Here is a 23049-nt window from a genome sequence, read left to right on the forward strand (position 1 = left end):
TATATTACTATACAGTATACATTAGTACATAATAGTACATATTGTAAAAGTTATTTTATTTATTGTTTACTTCGTATTTTCTTTAACATCTATATATATATATTTTGAATAAGCCTTTAACTAATCCATGACTTACCTTTTATTTTATTTAACTCAATTAAATTGTCTGAGTAATGCGTCGGTCAAAGTGTAATACTTTGAAAAATCGAGAGAGTATAGAAAAAGTGAATATTTTGTTTATATTACTACACAGTATACACTAGTACATAATATACAACCATGCAAGTACATATTGTAAAAGTTGCAACTTGGTCATTTTTCTCAGGGTATACTATCAAATGGACAAATTATAGCGGTAAAGAGATTGTCCAAAGGCTCTGGCCAAAGTGAACAAGAGTTCCAAAACGAGGCTTTATTCGTAGCTAAGCTTCAAAACAGAAATTTGGTGAGATTAATAGGTTTTTGCTTAGCCAGAGAAGAGAAGCTACTAGTGTACGAATATCTGCCCAATAAGAGTCTTGACCGTATTCTTTTTGGTATGATACTAGTTCGATCATTCAATGCACTTTGGCTTAATTTTGATGAGACATATGGATGATTCAGTCTTATAAATTTTATTTTATTTTTTCAATAATGTGGCAACTTGATTTATAGATCCTGAAAAACAAGAAAAATTAGATTGGGGAAGGCGCTTCAAAATTATAGGAGGGATTGCTCGAGGGATTCTTTATATCTCCACCAAGATTCTAGAGTCAAAGTTATACATCGAGATCTTAAAGCAAGTAATGTCTTGTTAGACGCGGATATGAATCCAAAGGTTTCTGACTTTGGCATGGCATGGACCAGAGCCAAGATAATACAAACAGGGTTGTTGGAACTTAGTGAGTACTCTCTTTTTTTTTTTTTTTTTTTTTTTTTTTTTGTCTCATTTGTTTTCAAGATCTTTAAAACGTGTCTTAAAACGAATATATTTATATTTCCATGCGTGTAATACCTATAGTAGGTAGTAATATTTGTATGCATGTATACCATACTATTGTGTTGCAGTGGCTATATGTCTCCGGAGTATGCAATGCATGGCCAATTCTCCGTTAAATCGGATGTGTATAGCTTCGGTGTAGTAATTTTAGAAATTATCAGCGGCAAGAAGAATACTAGTTTTCATGAATCAAGCTGTGACGGCAGTGATGACCTCTTAAGCTTTGTAAGACCCTTACTCTTGATCATTCTCTTAGCGCTTTAATTTGTTCTCTTTCACCTTAAAAAATATTGTAAATTAAAAAATCTTCAATAAAATAAAGTTTTTACCAATAAACAACATAACTTCAAATAACAAATATTATCGGGATAAATAACAATAAGTGTTAATTAGTAAAAAGAAAAAAAAAAATACTTTTTAGTTCAACAAAAATAAATTAAATTCAGTAAACATTTGGAGAACTGGTTTGAAACATGCAGGCGTGGAAGCTATGGAATGACGGTAAGCCATTGGAATTTGTCGATCCAATCATAAGAGACTCGTGCTCAAGTAACGAAGTGTTGAGATGCATTCACCTTGGTTTGTTATGCGTTCAAGACAATGCTGATGATAGACCCACAATCGCTACAGCACTGCTCATGCTGGACATTGACTCAGTTAATCCTCCGGTGCCAAAAGAACCAGCTTATTATATCAGAGCCACAACGTACAATTGTGCAAACGATTTTGGTTCAGATCAATTAAACAACAAGTCCATACCCTTTTCCTTGAATGAAATAACTGTGACTGAAATCGAACCTAGATAAGGCATACTCGGCTGGTCTAGATATCGATCTGAGGTGCACTTTTTACTTACAATAATATAGATGAAGCAAAGATTCATATACAATGTATATTGATGTGTGTTCTATTGTTGTGTACTACTCGTCATATTTGCCAACTATGTAACATATTTCAAGTACATCGTTAATTGAATTTCTACTATGACGTTTATAGCTTGTAGACTGCGAATTTTGGTTGTTAAAGTTTTACGGGTAAATTATTTGTTGTAGACTGCGATTTTATTTATTTATTTATTTTTTCGGGTAAGTTTTACTATTTATTCTCTCTTCCTCCATCGCAATTTCTATATTTGTTTTCCAATCGTCTTCATCGCTCAAATTATAATCCCCTCTCGCCCATTTTTTTCACTTCTCTACTCACTCTAGCTTCTCATACATCGTCGTTGTTTGAGGTATTGTGAGACAAAAAAGTTCATTATTGATTGTGCAAATGCTCAACAAGACAATCATTCTATGGATTGTCACCTTTTTTCGCACTCATTAAAACTTTAAAACCCTATCATCTAGCTAAGCACCTACACAGGAAGAGAGGATTAGCTAACCCTTGGGTGAATCCGGAGATAACCACTCCGATGGTAAAGTTAGAAAGTGTTTGAGAGAAAAGAGAAGACGACATGAAGAGAGAGAAATAAAGAGAGAGTAATAAATGCTACCTTTTAATTTGGAGAATCCTACCTATTTATAATGATTTCAACTGCCAGGTGGTTGCATGCCATGCAAACAACTTTATGCCAAGTGTCGATTAATCAACACCATATGCTCAGTTTTAAGAGGCGCCTTCATGTCGTTATGTGACGACGTCGATATGGGTTTCATCATTATAAATTAATCCTAACCCGTTTAGACGGTAAAAGATTAGTTGTCAGCACTGTACAGGATATCGGTATCTTCCCACACAAAACCTATTCACCTTTTTTTTTTTTAATATTTTCTTAAATTATAGGAAGTAAATCTATTGTAATTGTGTGCAAGTAGAGCATAAAGAACGGCAGACATGTCTTATGGACCCTGACAAGTAGCTGAATAGAACCGGTGATTTAGAGTTGAGAAATTTTGTTTTTCACCTACTATTGTGTGCCTATTGTCATCCCTCTTGGACAAATTAAATAAAAAAAAGGACTACCGGGGTAGAGGGGGGAGACTAGTAAACATATGGCAAAACAATAAAATCTTATCGCAAATTAATATCCTTTCAAAAAATATTCAATCAAAGTAGAAATTGCATGATGCGAACCAATGAACACATTAAAAGTACTTGTTTCTATCTTCATTGAACTATGAATACGAAGCTAAAAATAATCAATGCATGAAAAGAATTAAAGAATGAAGGTCCCACAAAAGACATCGACAGCAAGAAATATTAGCCACAGTAGTCAGTGCTTATTGCATAATAGACCAATAGGTGTTGAAGATAATGTTGTCAATTCGTAGTAGTTACCTTGAGGATAGATTCTATGTTTAATTGTAGGAGTAATTGTTGAATAATGTTATTCCTGTATTTATTAGGTTAATCCTATATAAGTTCATATATATGTTTCCTTCCTAATTCATCAATGTACTACTTTTGTGATTTTAAGTTAAATTTATAAACATAATATACTTCGGATAATAAAATGAATTACGGATCGGAGTATAAAAATATTTTAGACATACGATAACTGAAAAAATTAATTACTCCCTATTACAGTTATATTTTTCACATGTACATTTGGTCAAACTGTCGCAGGAAAAAAAATACAAAGGCAGTATAGACAAGTCAATTATCAATTGCCCAAGGTTGCTACCTTTATTTATTAACCAGCCACTACCACACTGCGTTGCATCCTAACCCAGAACGCCATAAAAACCCAAGAAAAAGAAAATAAAATTAAAGAAATCATGACACATTTAGTAAGATGTTTAAGAAATCTGTTATGCATTTTACTCTATCTTCTGTCAATAATAATAGAAACAACTTCGCGGCCGCTGTACGTGTACAACAGCCGCGAAAAGTACAATTTGAACCCGAAAAGCAAATACAGAAGTAACCTTAACACCCTTCTTCAATCTCTCTCCGCAAAAGCCAAAGACTATCCCCCGGGAGGCTTTTACAGCACTTCTTTTGGCAACGACACGAATGACGTCGTGTACGGCCTTTTCCTATGCCGTGGCGATCAAAACGCTACTGGGTGTGGTGACTGCGTCACCACAGCTGCCACTGCTGATCTACCAAATGTATACTGCCCCGGGGCGATGGGCGCAGTGATTTGGTACGAACAATGCTTGTTAAGGTACTCGAACGAGTCCCTTTCGAGAATTATGACCGACCAACCAATGGCTTATAATGGGCAGTGAGAGTGACGTTGGGCGAGAACGATCACGGTTCATTGATGCCATGTACAATACGCTAAATAGTATGGTGGCTGATACAGCAAGTAATACCTCAGGGAAGAAATTCACCACGAAAGCGGTGAATGTCACTAGTTCCATCACCTTATATGCGTTGGCGCAATGTACACCTGATTTATCGCCCAATGATTGTAAACGATGCTTGACGGAGTGCATCGGAAAGCTCGATATAATGACGAGTTCTCAGACTTTGATGCCTAGTTGCTTCGTTCGGTACGAGTCATTCCCCTTTTTTATTGGTGCCGTCAACTATTCGTCATCGACACCACAGGTCTTCGGTTCCAAAGGTATTGTTTCATTTTAAGCGAGCACTCCATTTTAGATGTCTTAATATGACTCAACCCATAGTTTTAAAATTGAAAACCTATTATTGAAGTGATGGATAAAATTGAGTTGCCCCAAATAAGATTATTAGAAAATTGTAATTGTAAAATTCAATTCCGGGACGGATGGAGTATGTAAATAAATAATATTTATTTATCTCAACTAGTAAGTCATTGTTCTCTTAACTCAATCATATTATCTTAATTTGTCCAACAAAAAAAAATATTATCTAAATTAAAATTTTTCTACTATAAGTATTGTATATATTTATTCTTGGAAATTATTGATTTAATACATTGATTGACCACTTTAATTTTTGCAATATTCACATAATGTCTTTGACTTATTTTCTTTATTTTTGTAAAATATATATATATTATTAAAAAAAATACTTGTATGGTATATCATTAGATTAATCACACTTTATATTTTCATAATATAATTTTGTTACAATTTTACTTTTTGAGAATTAGAGATATTAAAAGTTTAAGTTACATATCGGTAATGTGTCGATCAAAGTGATGTATTTTTTTTATATAAAAAATAGTTAAAGTATTAAGTTTCTTTATACAAATCACCACGTAAATTTTATGATATTAACATTGATGATTAATATCATAAAAATTTATTAGATTGTTTTCGGAAAAATGCAAGCCCCTAAAAAATGAGGTATAGATCAGGATTTAATTATCATTTCTTTTTTTGAACCACTTAGGGCCTATTCACATTTACTGAACTAAGCAATATTTTGCAATCATGAGCAATATATATACAAAAGCTCCAAATATAATTAAATAGAAATTACATATAAAAGTACATTTCATTCTTCTCCGGCCCCAATAATATCTTATTACATTACATTTTATTGACCAAGTGTCCCTCCAACAAGGTCACCCTGTAATAAGTATATCAATTAACACATATAACGCAGGGAGGAAGAAAGTGTCAGCTGGAGCAATCATCGGCATTGTTTTTTCTGTGGTTGCTTTATCGGCAGTAATACTTGCTCTAGGAATCTGTTTTGTAAAGAAGAGATATAAAAAGTTTGGTGCAATACCTATTCAAAATGGTAAGAGGACTATATCAGCTACTAATACTAAGAGTTGAGTTACTGATTGGTTGTATCTCTATTTCCCTGGTTATGATCCATCGCTATGCATGGTTGTAGGGGAGGATTTCACAACCCTCGACTCGTTGCAATATGACCTAGCAACACTTCAGTTGGCAACTAATAACTTTTCCGAGGAGAGTAAAATTGCTGAAGGTGGATTTGGTGGTGTCTATAAGGTAAGATGAAAATTGAGGCTTTTATTAGAGACAAATTTTAATAATTTTGAAATAAAATGGGAAATATGTAAAAGAACTGAAGGTTCAATGGGCACTCAAGAGGGGGGGGTGAATTGAGTGTTAAGTAATCGTTGGCTAATTTTGCTTCTTTTCGGATTATGTGTGAGGAACCAGTTGTGCTGGTTCCCGTACGCAGCGGAATATAAATAAACAATAAAGAAGACAACAAATTTAACGAGGTTCAGCCAACTCAGGCCTACGTCCTCCTATCCTAAGTTCTTTATTAATCTACTCCGAAAAACAAAGACAAAGAACACTCTGCTGTTTCCCTACTCCGGGAACCAGCAAACCCCACACTCTACTCCGAGTGTGCTCTCGACTTACACTCGTAAGCCCAATGTGTTTGAACTCACAAACACTCACCCAGCCTTTAACCCCTTTGTTAAAGACTCAATACAAGAATCAAGAACTCTCCTTTGATCTCACTTCTACGAAGCTAATTAAGAGAAAAAAGTTTAAGTACTAGAATGCTCTTGTATATAACTTGATGAATGGGATTAGTGCTTAAGTATATGCTCTCAAATAATTGCTCTTTTAATTTCTGGAGAGGCACCCGAAATATGTGAAATAAGATGAGTTTATATAAGCTTAGATTCCTAAAACCTAGTTTCCTTAAATCACACAATCTTAGAGAATAAGATATATTGTAATTTTAGGAAAGTATTTATCTTATTTGATTTAATCACAAAGATAGAATCAATTAAGATAAATACTCCTAGTTTTTAGGTAACCAAGAATATTTCATCTTATTTCCAGCTGCACAAAATATTTTCAAAATAATCTTTTCGAAAAAATCTTTTTGTAAAATCTTTTTCCAAAAACGGCAGCTCGAATATTTCGTACAGTGAACCTGGTTCCCCAACCTGGTTCCCTGTATTGAGACATGTTATGAAACCTGTTCCAACTTTGTACCAGATTTCATATCATACTTCAATATACTTTTAAGCACTTATATAACCCAAACATGCAAGCATACTACGGAGCATATTACATGAAAACCTAGATAACATATTAAAGCATAAATCGTCTTTTCTTCATGTAATCTTCAAGACTTGAATCTTCCTTGAATACTTCTATTATGAGCAAACAATCTTTCTTCGAAATATCTTCGAAAGGCTTCTATGCTCCAAGTCTTGGAATCAACTCAACTACTGCACATGTAACATGGTTAATGCACAATAAAGAGTATGTGACTGCTTTTCCGCATAGCAGTCAAGGAAACGGTTCATACTGGTTCCCCACCAGTACATAGCACATTTATCATCTAACTGTTTCCTGTATATAGATAAGTTAGTTCAATAGATAACTCATATCATCAATAACTTATCTAGGAAAACAGTGTTCTATTATAGCTGGTTCCAACCAACTGTTTTCAACACTTATTAAAACCTGTTTCCCATAGCTATTTGTCATCATTCAAAACCATCATTCAAAACCTAAGGGACTCAAAAAATTCCCCCTTTTTGATGATGACAAACTTTTGAAGTTCCTGAACCTGTGGACATGCTCAAAAGGAAAACCGTCAAAAACTTCAAGGACTCAAGACTCTTTGGAACAAGTCAGTTAGGCCAACTGGTTCCCTAAACAGAAAATAGAAAATACGAAATAAAAAGACTCAAACTGACTCATGACTCAATCTAAACTAGCTAAACCTCAAACTGACTCAATCTAAACTAGCTAAACCTTAGGCTTCAACTTCAAACTACTTCCCCCTTTTGGCATCATTAAAAAGTATCCACAAGTAAAAGCAATGTGCACAAGTTAATGTGCTTATCCATACAATGGCATCAACCACCATTCAAGCATTATGCTGCAAAAAGAGATTAGTCAAACAGTTCATACCATAGCAGAGTTAGTAGTTCATACAAGCCAACAAAGTTCAACCAAAGAAGCCCAAATCCATCCAAAAAGAAAGTTCATGGAATGGAGAGAAGTAGACAGACCAACAAAATCAGTTATTTTAGAATAAACATGAGGGTGAGGAAACAAGAACAGAAACAACATCACTCCTCATCATCATTCTCGTTCCCTTCCTCCTCCTCGAACTTTGCAACATTTTCTGTATTATCATCTGATTCCTCTTCATCCTTGTCACCATGCTCTGCTTAAACCAAAATCATTATATTACTAAGCATATTCTTGTGATTCCCCAATCTGTTTCAAAACCACTTCCTGACCTGCTGGTTCCTCTATTTTTTATTTTTATTTTTATTTTTTTATTATTTTTTTTTTTTTTTTTATAAATCATGAGAGATCCGCACTTATTCATAAAGTTCTCCTTGTTGCATAACGAGTACAAGACTAGCATCACATTAATCAAGCAAAGACCTCCACCCTTTTGTGGTGTGAAAGGTTCTTGCTGGTACCCTTTTTCTCTTGGTTTCCGGAAGAGAATTAATGGACTGTTCCTCCTACACCTTCTCAGTGAACTTCTTTAATGAAGATTGAGTTACTCTACTTCGTACCATGGTCTTAACAATGAGTGTCTCCTCATTGTAACCAACAATCTCTATTTCATCCTCTTCACTCTGACTTTTCCGAATTTCCTCCAACTTCGGGCTTAAGGACATTTGAGCTTCCTTCTGATGTTCCCCCTGAGACTGAGCTGGTTCCTTGAGTGAACAGTAACCGAATGAACAATGATGAATTTAAAGCATACGAGAGAGAGAAAAAGAATTTCGAGTGATGATGATTGATGATCTGCACAAAGGGTTAGTGTATATTTTTAACAATGAAGCACAAAGAGAGAAGAAGGAAAGAAAAGAGTTAGTTGAGCCAATAAAAAGCAACTGTAAAGGATATTTTTAAATTGAAATCAAAAATTTGGTAATTATCTTTTACCATAATTATCTCAACCAACTATAAATAAGGCATATGATATGTTTGCCTTTTATATGGGATTAAATAACTGAAATAAGATAAATTCCTTCCAAAAGGAAATATCTTATAGTAATCTTCCGAAAATAAAAGATATTATCGGATGACATATCAGAGCTGGTCTGCTGTTTCCCTTTGCTGGTACCTGTATAGAACCATGTCACGCTGTTTCTGGCAATTCAGCCTGATTTCACCTGTTTCTTACAACAATGATTCTCAATCCTTTTGAGATTTTGAACCATCTACACAACACTTGAAGGATATCAACATAAGTATGTACACACACTATACAAGAGAATACCATTCTAACCAATCATTGAAGGAAGTAATTGAAGCCAATACCTAAAATCTAACTAGACCTAAAAGGACTCTTAACCTACAAAAAGACTCTCTACACAAAGGCTTTGTGAAGATATCAGCAATTTGATCTTCACTTTTACAAAACAACATCTCCACCAATCCTTTTTCCACATTGTCTCTTAAAAAATGGTGTCTTATTTCAATGTGTTTTGTCTTGGAGTGTTGCACAGGATTCTTTGAAATATTGATTGCACTAGTGTTATCACAAAAAATAGGAACACTTTTATAAATAACACCAAAATCTTTCAGCTGGTTCCTTATCCACAGTAGCTGGGAACAGCATGAAGCTGCAGCTATATATTCAGACTCTGCTGTGGATAGGGCCACTGAATTTTGCTTTTTAGAACCCCATGAAATTAGACAAGAGCCAAGAAAGTGTGCCATACCTGATGTGCTCTTTCTATCAACTAAGAAACCAGCATAATCTGCATCTGTGTATCCAATAAGATCAATGGTACTGCCTTTGGGGTACCACAATCCCAGATTTGCTGTTCCTACAAGATACCTAAGTATCCTTCTAACAACCTTCAAGTAAGATTCCTTTGGATTGCTTTGAAACCTAGCACACAAACCAACAGAAAACACAATGTCAGGTCTACTAGCTGTTAGGTAAAGTAGAGAACCTATCATTCCTCTATAAAGAGAAGCTTCAACATCTTTTCCCTTAAGATCAGCATCTAATTTTGTAGATGGGGGAACAGGTGTATCATAAGCTTTGCTGTTCTCCATGCCGAATTTTTTCAGCAACTCTTTTAAGTACTTTTGTTGATGGATCATTATTCCATCATCCATTTGCTTAATCTGCAGCCCTAGGAAGAATCCTAGTTCTCCCATCATGCTCATTTCAAATTCACTCTGCATAAGATTAGCAAATTCATCACATAAAACCTGATTAGTAGCACCAAATAAAATATCATCAACATAAATTTGTACTACAATCAAGTGTTTCCCCTGGTTCTTATGAACAAGGTCTTGTCTACTGTTCCCCTCTTGTAATCATTTGCCATCAAAAAATTGGACAATCTTTCATACCAAGCCCTCGGAGCTTGTTTCAACCCATATAATGCTTTGTCCAACTTGTACACATGTTGGGGGAACAGTGCATCTTCAAAACCAGGTGGCTGCTCCACATATACTTCTTCCTTTAAATATCCATTGAGGAAGGCAGTCTTTACATCCATCTGAAACAGCTTAAAATTCATGTGAGCAGCATAAGCAATTAAAATCCTAATAGCCTCTAGCCTAGCTACTGGTGCAAACGTCTCATCATAGTCAATTCCTTCTTGTTGATTGTACCCTTGCACCACTAGCCTTGCTTTGTTTCTGACTATAGTACCAAGGTCATCTGACTTGTTTCTAAAGACCCATCTAGTGCCAATGACTGATCTTTCCTTGGGACGGGGAACCAGGTGCCAAACCTGGTTCCTCTGAAACTGATTTAACTCATCTTGCATAGCTAGTACCCAATCAGGATCAGTCAATGCCATTTTATAGTCAGTAGGCTCTACATTAGACAGGAAAGAATAGAAAGCACAAAAGTTTTGAAAAACATTTGTTCTCGTTTGAATCCCCTTATTTATATCACTAATTATTTGATCAGTGGGATGAGAAGATTGATATCTATAACTTTTAAAATTAAGACTGTTTTGTGCTTTCTCATTAAGTTGGGAACCAGCATGTTCATGGATCTCTCCTTCTTCTGAGGAGCCAGGAGGATTCACATTCATGATGTTTCCTCTATCATTACTTACCTCAGGTTCAGGGGTGGTACCTTCTTCTGTTCCCCCTGAACTCATTACCTGTCTATTATTTGAGGAACCATCAGGACTTGGTTCCCCTTCAGAGTCCTCATTATCTTCATTTTCTTCTCTAGGCACTTCATCATTATCATCTGGTGGAGTATTTGGTAGGCCTAGATCTGCTTGCACTTCATCCGTGGGACCAGTATACTGGTTCCCCGTGAAATCCATCAATCCAATCACTTCATCAGGTTGTACCTGCGCAATCTCAGAAGACATGTTAAATTCATCAAAAATGACATGGACACTCTCCTCAACACAAAGAGTCCTTTTATTGAAGACTCTATATGCTTTGCTGTGAGAAGAGTATCCAAGAAAGATTCCCTCATCACTTCTAGGATCAAACTTATCAAGTTGATTCTTCCCATTATTATGCACATAACATTTACACCCAAAGACACGAAAGTATGTGATGTTGGGCTTTCGACCTTTAAGAAGTTCATAGGGAGTCTTATTTAACTTTGGTCTAATGAGACCTCTATTCAATATATAGCAAGCAGTGTCAACGGCTTCTCCCCAAAAACTCTTTGGGAGACCACTCTCAATGAGCATCGTCCTCGCCATCTCCTCAAGAGTTCTATTCTTCCTTTCTACAACACCATTTTGTTGAGGTGTTCTAGGGGCTGAGAAGTTGTGATTAACTCCATGTTCCCTACAATAATCAATAAAGTTAGCATTATCAAATTCAGTACCATGGTCTGATCTTACCGAGACCAGCTTGTGGGTGAGCTGGTTCTCCACTTGTTTCACCAATGTTACCCATTCTTCAAACGTTTCATCCTTTGTGTGTAACATCATTACCCAAGTGTACCTAGAATAATCGTCAACCATAACACAGACATATCTATGACCTCTTCGACTTTGTACTCTCATGGGACCACACAAATCAATGTGTACAAGTTCGAAGGGTCTGCTGGTACTCAAAACAGTTTTAGACTTAAAAGAAATTTTGACCTGTTTCCCCCTTACACATTCAGAACAAACTTTATCAGCTTCATACTTAATGTTAGGAAGGCCTACAACTAAGTCACGTGTTTTAAGTTTGTTTAGAAGTGTTAGGCTAGCATGTCCAAACCTCTTATGCCAAATCCATTGATTATTGTCAGAAACAGCTCTCAAACAGATGGACTTGTCTTGAGGGATTTTATCTAAGAAGGTGATGTAAACATCATGCTTCCTGGTTCCCTCACATACAAGTTCTCCTGTTTGTGAGTTAACTATGTGACATAGGTTGGCTTGAAACTCAACTATATTACCTTTGTCACATAATTGAAAAATACTCAAGAGATTATGTTGCAAGCCTTCAACATAATAAACATCATCTATTGCGTTAGAAAGTGTCTTACCAACCTTACCTAAACCAGTGATGGTTCCCTTGCTGTTATCCCCAAAGGTGACACTTCCTCCATCAAAGGCCACTAGTGAAAGGAATTGATCTTTATCCCCGGACATGTGTCTTGAGCAACCACTGTCCAAATACCAATAGGTGTCTCCCTTCACTCTAGCCTGCAAGAGCAAATCAAACATTAGTTTTAGGAACCCAAACATACTTGGGTCCCTTTTCAACAACATTAACATCTTGTTGATCCTTTCTTCTCCACACATATTTTACACCCTTGCTGTTCTTATTAGCACTAATTTTCTTAGCTGGACATTCATGTATCTTATGTCCATTTTTACCACAATGAAAACACACATGCATCTCTTTAGTCATGACATACTTGCCTCGTTGATATTCTTTGATCCAGGTGGTTTCTCTGGGAGACCAGTTAGTCCTGGTTCTCTGTCTAGTATAACCAAGACCAACTTTTCCTCTGTTTCCTCTTGATGAAGTCAGGTAATTTAAGGATTCTTGAGCATTCAATAATTTGTCCACATGTCTATGACTATCATTAAGTTCTTTTTCTCTGGTTTCAAGTGTTTTAGTTAACAATTCGTTTTTCTCTTTAAGAAAATCAAAGTTACTTTTTAAAGCTTCGAATTGTAGATTAAGCTTTGAAACCATAGAGTCAATAGACATGTCAACAACCACTGGTTGCTTGTCCTTTTTCAGTTGATTGATTTCCGCATGCAAATCACAAATATTACTTTCATACTTATCAATCGTATTACTGACATCTACACTGGTACCTGTAGGGGAAACAGTGAACTGTGTAGCTTTAAGTGAAGCAATTTCCTTGTGAGAGTTTTCCAGTTTGTAAGCCAATGTTTCAAAGGCCTTCAACAAGGAAGTTCTAGTACACGAATTTGCTTTACTTATAGCTACTGAAAAATCAAGAGTATCACTAGTGGTTGATAAGTCTCTAGGGAACCAGGAGGTCAGATCCTCTTCACCATCAATTGGTTCAAACGATCTTTCCTTTTCTAGTTCCACTTTACACTTGTCCAATTCAACCTCTAGTTCTGCTACTTGATTTTTTAGTTCATAACAGACTCCTTCTAGATGATCACAACTAGAAATAGCAATATTACATTCACCACGTTTTTCTTTTAATTCTCTTTTGCAAGTTATGTATGTTTCACTTAGTTTATAGCATTCATCTAGTAAGGAATCAATACAAGCAAGCATATTTTCTCTATCATATTCATGCATATCTTCTCTAATTTGCTCTAAGCTTACCTTGCGTTCATGTAGTACATCCTTCTTTGCCATAAAGCATTTGTTGAATGTACTGGTTCCTGGACCAGTGCTGTTTTCCTTGATGTTTGTAAAGGCAGTTAGGCAAACATCTGAGTTGGGTGATCCTTCTTCTTCATCTGACCCTGAGTCAGAGTCTCCCCACATGGAAGCTATCATGGCATTCTTGTATGCTTGTTTATCTCCGGATTTAGACTGTTTGTCATTCCACTTAGGACAATCTCGAATAAGATGTCCTTTTTCTCCACACTTGAAACATCCTGTAGAAGAAGAATTAGAGTTAGATTTTTTATAGTTTTTAAAATGCTTACCTTTGAAATTCTTTCTTTGATCTCGAAGAGATCTCTCAAATCTTTTTGCAATCATGCTAATTTCATCTTCATCATCTTCTACTGTTCCCTTAAGCACCATGCCTCTTGCTGGTTCCTTCTCAGACTTAGAGTCAATCAGCATCTCATGAGTCATAAGGGAACCAATCAGCTGTTCCAGAGACAAGGTAGACAGATCCTTTGCTTCATATACTGCTGTTACCTTGGCTGTCCATGCATCTGTTAAACTACGCAATAATTTTCTCGCAAGATCCTCGTCAGATAAATTTTTACCAAGAGATCTAAGATCATTTACAATAGTCATAAACCTACGAAAGCAATCATTGATTTTTTCATTTTTATTCATGGCAAACAATTCATATTTAGACATGATTAAATCAATTTTAGACCGTTTTACCTCACTGGTTCCCTCAAACGCAAGTTCAAGGGTGTCCCATATCTCCTTAGCACTACTGCAGCCAGATATACGATTTGTTTCGGTCTCACCTATTGCTTGTTGTAGTATTGACATTGCCTTAGCATTCTTCTCCAGCAACTTGTAATCAGCAGTGACCAATTCGCTATCTTTCTTGGGAACCTGGTTCCCCTCAACATCTGTCTTGAGAATGATATTAGGACCATTTTTAACTACGAGCCAGCATTCATAATCAATACCCATGATAACATTCTGGATCCTGTTCTTCCACCAAGCATAATTATTTCCATTAAACTTGGGTGACTTGTTGTCATAACCGATTGCACTTAATTCTTGAGTACTCATTCTTAACTCCTCTAGATGTTACTCTTTCGAGAAGCTTAGGCTATGATACCAATTGAAGGTTCAATGGGCACTCAAGAGGGGGGGGGGGTGAATTGAGTGTTAAGTAATCGTTGGCTAATTTTGCTTCTTTTCGGATTATGTGTGAGGAACCAGTTGTGCTGGTTCCCGTACGCAGCGGAATATAAATAAGCAATAAAGAAGACAACAAATTTAACGAGGTTCAGCCAACTCAGGCCTACGTCCTCCTATCCTAAGTTCTTTATTAATCTACTCCGAAAAACAAAGACAAAGAACACTCTGCTGTTTCCCTACTCCGGGAACCAGCAAACCCCACACTCTACTCCGAGTGTGCTCTCGACTTACACTCGTAAGCCCAATGTGTTTGAACTCACAAACACTCACCCAGCCTTTAACCCCTTTGTTAAAGACTCAATACAAGAATCAAGAACTCTCCTTTGATCTCACTTCTACGAAGCTAATTAAGAGAAAAAAGTTTAAGTACTAGAATGCTCTTGTATATAACTTGATGAATGGGATTAGTGCTTAAGTATATGCTCTCAAATAATTGCTCTTTTAATTTCTGGAGAGGCACCCGAAATATGTGAAATAAGATGAGTTTATATAAGCTTAGATTCCTAAAACCTAGTTTCCTTAAATCACACAATCTTAGAGAATAAGATATATTGTAATTTTAGGAAAGTATTTATCTTATTTGATTTAATCACAAAGATAGAATCAATTAAGATAAATACTCCTAGTTTTTAGGTAACCAAGAATATTTCATCTTATTTCCAGCTGCACAAAATATTTTCAAAATAATCTTTTCGAAAAAATCTTTTTGTAAAATCTTTTTCCAAAAACGGCAGCTCGAATATTTCGTACAGTGAACCTGGTTCCCCAACCTGGTTCCCTGTATTGAGACATGTTATGAAACCTGTTCCAACTTTGTACCAGATTTCATATCATACTTCAATATACTTTTAAGCACTTATATAACCCAAACATGCAAGCATACTACGGAGCATATTACATGAAAACCTAGATAACATATTAAAGCATAAATCGTCTTTTCTTCATGTAATCTTCAAGACTTGAATCTTCCTTGAATACTTCTATTATGAGCAAACAATCTTTCTTCGAAATATCTTCGAAAGGCTTCTATGCTCCAAGTCTTGGAATCAACTCAACTACTGCACATGTAACATGGTTAATGCACAATAAAGAGTATGTGACTGCTTTTCCGCATAGCAGTCAAGGAAACGGTTCATACTGGTTCCCCACCAGTACATAGCACATTTATCATCTAACTGTTTCCTGTATATAGATAAGTTAGTTCAATAGATAACTCATATCATCAATAACTTATCTAGGAAAACAGTGTTCTATTATAGCTGGTTCCAACCAACTGTTTTCAACACTTATTAAAACCTGTTTCCCATAGCTGTTTGTCATCATTCAAAACCATCATTCAAAACCTAAGGGACTCAACAAGAACAGTTTTAGGAATATAAATGTTCATACAGTATTTATAAGAGTTTTCTCAAACCTGTTATAAGGCAGGGATTTATGAGCGGATAAAGTGTACTAACATACGAGTAATGTACAAGTATATTGTTTTTGTAAAAGTTGCTGGTGTATCAATAATTTTTACAGGGTACATTGTCAAATGGACAAGAAATAGCAGTTAAAAGATTGTCAAAAACTTCTGGCCAAGGTGTAGCAGAATTCAAGAACGAGGTCTTGTTCATTGCTAAGCTCCAGCACAGAAATTTAGTAAAACTATTGGGATTTTGCTTGGAGGGTGAGGAGAAGCTCCTAGTGTATGAATACGTGCTGAATAAGAGCCTTGACGATTACATTTTCGGTATGACAAATTTTCTAGCATAAGTCTCCTATCCTTTTCATTTCGTTACTATATTTTTAAACGTACCTATTAAGTAAAGATTATAAATTTTAATACATTGAAATTATGCATTCAAAATAATTATCCTAGTACATGTACAAATAACATATTCTTTTTTGTACATGTAATACGGCCGGTCAAAGCTAATGAATGAATAAATGTAAAAGTCAATGCAAGATGTTGCAACTTGCAATAATTATGAAAATACAAAAAGAATTTTATCAATGATTTGGTGTTTAACCTTTTGTTATACATTTGTTTGTGAGCTAGATCCGGCAAAACAAAGGCAATTAGATTGGGCAAAGCGCTACAAAATAATAGGAGGAATAGCTCGAGGGATGTTGTATCTCCATGAAGATTCTCGACTTAGAATTGTTCATCGTGATCTTAAAGCAAGTAACGTCTTGTTAGATGCCGATATGAACCCTAAAGTTTCAGACTTTGGCATGGCAAGAATTATCGTCATGGATCTGTTAAGAAAATAATGCAAATTTTCTATTTAATCAAATTTGAGGGAGAAATAAAATACATAAACAAAATGTCTATTTATACCAAAGTGCAAAAAACACAACCTCTCTTTTCTCTGAGTTATTTTTCTTCTCTCAGATTTTCTCTTAAAATTATTACATACAAATGAAGGAAATGCTCAATTTATAGTTTTCCTAAAACAACCTAAGCCATTTAAAATTTAGCGTGCAATATTTATTACCATTAGTTATTTTTCCCTATATTTGGAAACACCTTTAATTTTCAATGGTAATGCATGGTTATTTAATAACCATTTATTTTTTTTCTTTATGTTTCTTAATTATCTGCCAACAATCTCCCACTTGAAGACTGATTTCAATCTGTCTTCACACCAAGGAGTAGAACCTCAACTAGTCTTCTGTCATTTTAAGACCAATTGATGTTGAGCACAATTTCAACTTGTCAATCGTCACTGTTTTCGTTAACATGTCTGCTGGATTCTTACTGCCAAGAATCTTTTTAAGAGTTAACACTTCATCTTCTAGAAGAGACCTGATAAAGTGATAACGAATACCGATGTGCTTTGTTCTTGAGTGAAACGCCGAATTCTTTGCTAAATGTATAGCACTCTGACTATCGCTATACAAAATATTATTCACTTGTTTGAACCCCAGCTCATCTAACAAACCTTGAAGCCATATCATCTCTTTACTAGCTTCGGCCACTGCCACAAACTCAGCTTCTATAGTGGATAAAGCAACAATCTTTTGTAGTTGGGACATCCAACTTACGGCTGTATTTCCAACTGTAAATACATAACCCGTTGTGCTCTTTCTATTATCGACTTCACCGCCAAAGTCTACATCAACGTAACCTTGTATTTTCAATTCACCTTTACAAAAGTACAAACACTTATTAATTGTACCTCGTAAATACCTCAAAATCCATTTAACAGCTTCCCAATGGACTTATCCTGGATTGGACATAAACCTGCTTACAACTCCCACTGCATGTCCAATATCTGGTCTTGTACAAACCATTGCATACATCAAACTTCCAATAGCCGAGGCATAAGGAACCTTGGCCATATATTCTTTATCTTCATCTGTCTGAGGGGACTGATTCTTTGATAGACGAAAATGACTCGCCAACGGTGTACTAACAGGCTTAGCATCACCCATATTAAATCTCTGAAGAACACGTTTGATGTACTCTGATTGTGATAACTGCAAAGTGCCTCTCTGCTTATCTCTTGTGATTTGCATTCCTAAAATCTTCTTTGCTGGACCCAAGTCCTTCATGTCAAATTCCTTTGACAATTGATGATTCAACTTTATAATATCATTCATATCAGAACCTGCTATTAACATATCATCAACATAAAGTAATAGGATGATATAACTGGATTGATATCTCTTGAAGTAGCAACAGTGGTCAGCGTTGCACTTCTGGAAATCTTCCTTGTGCATGAAGTTATCAAACTCTTTGTACCATTGTCTTGGGGCTTGTTTTAGCCCGTATAAACTTTTCTTAAGTTTGCATACCATCTGCTCTTTCCTACTTTTTATAAAACCTTCTGGCTGGTGCATGTATATTTCTTCATCAAGATCTCCATGAAGAAATGCAGTCTTCACATCTAACTGCTCGAGATAAAGATCTTCAATTGCAACAATACTCAACATTGTTCTAATGGTATTGAGTTTCACAACAGGAGCGAATATCTCATTATAATCAACTCCTTATTTCTGTTGAAAACCTTTGACAACTAGTCGAGCCTTATACCTCTTGGAATCATCGTGCTCCTTTTTTGCTCGATATATCCATTTGTTATGAAGGGCCTTCTTACCTATGGGTAACTCAATTAGTTCCCATGTCTGGTTTGAAATCAGGGATTGCATTTCATCTTTCATTGCAAGCCCCCACTTGCTAGCATCTCTGGTCTGGGATGCTTCATAATAATCTTTTGGTTCCCCATCATCAGTTAATAACAAATAATTCATATATTTTCTATTAGGCACATGTGGTCGATTACTCCTTCTTAGGGTAGGAGTTGGACAAGAAGGTTGTTGTATGTCATTTGATTGCGATGTACTGCCCTGTACAGTCTGTTCTTCTTGTTGCGGAGTACTTATGATAGTGTACTCTTGCATCGTACTGTCTGGGACATAATCTTCATCAATGAATGTAGATTCTTTTTGATTTGTTTCATAACTCTCAATTTTATGCCTATCTTTGTACATGACTCTCTCATTGAAAATTACATCTCTTGAACGAATAATCTTTTTGCCTTCATCATCCCAAATGCGGTATCCGAACTCATCTTCGCCATAACCGATAAAAGTGCAAACTTTTGATTTAGGATCAAGCTTATTTCTACCTTGATCACTAATGTGCACATAAGCTACACAACCAAATACCTTTAAGTGCGACAATTTGATCTCTTTGCCGCTCCATACCTCCTCTGGTAATTTGTACTCCAATGGGGTTGATGGTCCTCGATTGATCAAGTAAGCCGCTGTATTGACTGCTTCTGCCCAGAATTGTTTTGGTAGACCTGACTGTATACGAATGCTTTTGGCTCTTTCTGTCAATGTTCGGTTCATCCGCTCAGCTATGCCATTATGCTGAGGCGTACTTGGCACAGTTCTTTCCATCTTAATAACATGCTCGTAGCAAAACTTCTTGAATTTGGTGTCCTCATATTCTCCGCCATTGTCGGACCTGAATCTTTTGATCTTCAGACCTGTTTCATTTTCAACCCTAGCTTTCCATATCCTGAAAACTTCAAACACTTCGGACTTGTATTTTAGAAAGTAAACCCATACTTTCCTAGAGTGATCATCAATAAAAGTCACAAAGTACTGTTTTCCACCTATAGACTGGGTGGTTGTTGGTCCCCACACATCAGAATGAACAAGCTCCAATTTTTCTTTCATTGGAGTTCTTCCATATGTCTGAAAGCTTACCCTCTTCTGCTTTCCAAGTATGCATTCTTCACACATGTCTAAATTCACAGATTTTAGACTAGGGAGTTTTCCAATTGAATGCATGATCTTCATTCCTTTCTCACTCATGTGACCAAGTCTTTGGTGCCATAACTTGGAATTTTCATTCTCTGTTGCAACTGCAATCGAATAACACGCTCCAGCTGTCAAATAGGGAGTACCATTCTTTTTACCATGAGCAACTATCATTGCTCCCTTTGAAATCTTCCAATTATCACCTTGAAAGATTATAGTGTAACCTTCACGAGCCAACTGCCCAACTGAGATCAAGTTCTTTCTTAGGTCGGGAACATGTTTGACATCCTTCAGCTCCCAAGCTGACCCATTTAACTTAATTTTGACATTACCTTGACCAACAATATCACAAGGTTGGTCATCACCAAGGTATACCTGTCCAAGGTTTCTATGAACATACTTCTCAAAAAAGTTTTTATTAGAAGTAGCATGGAACGATGCTCCAGAGTCTAATACCCAAGACTCTTCTTTGCTCTCCAATGAGCATATCAACGCATCATCACCTTCTCCGGTAGAAGTGACATTTGCCTCTGCCTTCACTTCTTTGCCTTTTGGTGTTCCCTTGCACTGATTTTTATAGTGCCCAATCTTTCCACAATTCCAACACTCCATAGTCTTTGAGTTTTGGAAATTATTTGGATTCCTGGATTTTGACCTCCTATCTCTGGATTGTCCTCGATAGTTTGATCTTCCGCGTTCATTCCTTCTGATTAAATTTCTTCCTCTTGACTCTGTATGCAATACTGAAGAGGATGAAGATTCACCTGATTCTCTTCGTCGAATCTCCTCACTAAGAACCAGATCACGAACGTCATCAAACTTCAACTTGTTATTTCCCGATGAGCTACTCACAGTTGTGACTGTAGCATTCCAACTATCTGGCAGGGAAGATAAAAGTATTAACGCTAATACTTCATCATCAAATTTGATTTCAACATAACTCAATTGGGTTGTGACAGAATTGAGTTCATTAAGGTGTTGAGCTACCGATCCACCTTCCGACATCCTCAAACTAAACAACCGCCTCATCAAATGAACTTTATTGGAGGCTGATGGCTTCTCATACATATTAGAGAGAGCTTTCATGAGACCTGCCGTTGTGGTTTCCTTTGCAATGTTAAACGCCACATTGCGTGATAACGTCAATCGAATAACTCCGAGTGCTTGTCTATCTAAAAGCTTCCATTCTGCTTCTTGCATGCCATCTGGCTTTTTCTCTTCCAGAGGTTGATAGAGTTTTTTCTGGTATAAATAATCTTCAATCTGCATTTTCCAAAATCCGAAATCTTTACCATCGAATTTTTCAAGTTTAACTTCTCCTTTGTCTGCAGCCATTTCTCCCACTCAAATTTGACTTTTTCTTTTAGGATCGTTTTTATTTTTATCGTAATGTGGACTAATTGTCAACCAAGCTCTGATACCAATTGTTAAGAAAATAATGCAAATTTTCTATTTAATCAAATTTGAGGGAGAAATAAATTACATAAACAAAATGTCTATTTATACCAAAGTGCAAAAAACACAACCCCTCTTTTCTCTGAGTTATTTTTCTTCTCTCAGATTTTCTCTTAAAGTTATTACATACAAATGAAGGAAATGCTCAATTTATAGTTTTCCTAAAACAACCTAAGCCATTTAAAATTTAGCCTGCAATATTTATTACCATTAGTTATTTTTCCCTATATTTGGAAACACCTTTAATTTTCAATGGTAATGCATGGTTATTTAATAACCATTTATTTTTTTTTCTTTATGTTTCTTAATTATCTGCCAACAGGATCAAAGCCAAGGAAACACTAGTAGAGTTGTTGGGACTTAGTGAGTGCAATTTTAAATTTTGTTCTCGTTAAAAATAGAAACAAAAACAACATTTTGTTCACATATTTATACAATATTTTCCTGCAGTGGCTACATGTCTCCAGAGTATGCAATGCATGGAAAATTCTCTGTTAAATCGGACGTGTATAGTTTTGGTGTGCTAGTCTTAGAAATCATAAGTGGCAAGAAGAACAGTAGCTTCTACCAACCAGGCTATGCTCAAGACCTTCTAAGCTACGTGAGTCCTCATTATATATGCTTCTTATTTTGACTTTAACAACCAACATTTCATGGGAAATTGAAGGATATGATTTGTTATGTAATGAGAGTGCAGGCTTGGAATCAATGGAGAGATGTCAAGCCCTTAGAATTCGTGGATCCAACGATAAGAAACTCGTGTTCATTTAACGAAGTCTTGAGATGCATGCACCTTGGTTTGTTATGCGTTCAAGAGGCTGTGGATGAAAGACCAACAATGGCAAGGGCAATGCTGTTGCTGGATGTTCACTCCACAGTTACTCCTCCTGTGCCGAAAGAGTCGGCCTTCTTTATTAGGAGCACAACTGGATCGAACAGTTTTAAAAAAAGGCGTTGATTCAGATCAATCAACCAGAAAATCTGTCCCTATATCTATGAATAATGATGACTCTGTCACTGAAGTTGAACCTAGATAGACATGAGTGATTAGAGATGACGAACATATATACTTGAGCATCGATCATTATTCTACGCTTACCAAGCATCAAGGTGAGGTGAAATCTACTTTTTATCTCATAAATATTGATGTTTGTACTGTACCATTATTATATATGTCTAATTGCTTATGTTGATGTTTTTATTGTATTGTTATTGTATACAAGCATAGCTTAAGTTACAATGTAACAAACTCCCTCCATTTCGTGATAATCATAACACTAGACATTGTACACAATTTTTGGATAAAATTAGGGTGAAAACCAAAGTGGAATGTAATAATTTCATTTGCATTTTAAAAGTAAACGAACTTAGTTTGTCACTATCCTATTAGTACTCTTACACGAAGTATATGTTGTAGTAGTTGGACCATCTTAATAATTGCCAACTGAGGGTAAGATCAATGCGCATATTGTGCTTCGTATGTTATTAAGCTTTCATTCGATAATCGATAATACACCAGGCCAGGACCACCGCATCGTACATGATTATTCTTATTATAAA

General features: G+C 35.9%; 1 pseudogene; it reads left to right on the forward strand.

The window, feature by feature from the left end:
• Positions 1–738: 738 nt before the first annotated feature.
• LOC110731182 lies at positions 739–22874 on the forward strand (annotated as a pseudogene).
• Positions 22875–23049: the final 175 nt, after the last annotated feature.

The sequence above is a fragment of the Chenopodium quinoa genome, unplaced genomic scaffold, assembly GCF_001683475.1.
Source record: "Chenopodium quinoa cultivar QQ74 unplaced genomic scaffold, ASM168347v1, whole genome shotgun sequence".
In the NCBI taxonomy this organism is placed as follows: Eukaryota; Viridiplantae; Streptophyta; class Magnoliopsida; order Caryophyllales; family Amaranthaceae; genus Chenopodium; species Chenopodium quinoa.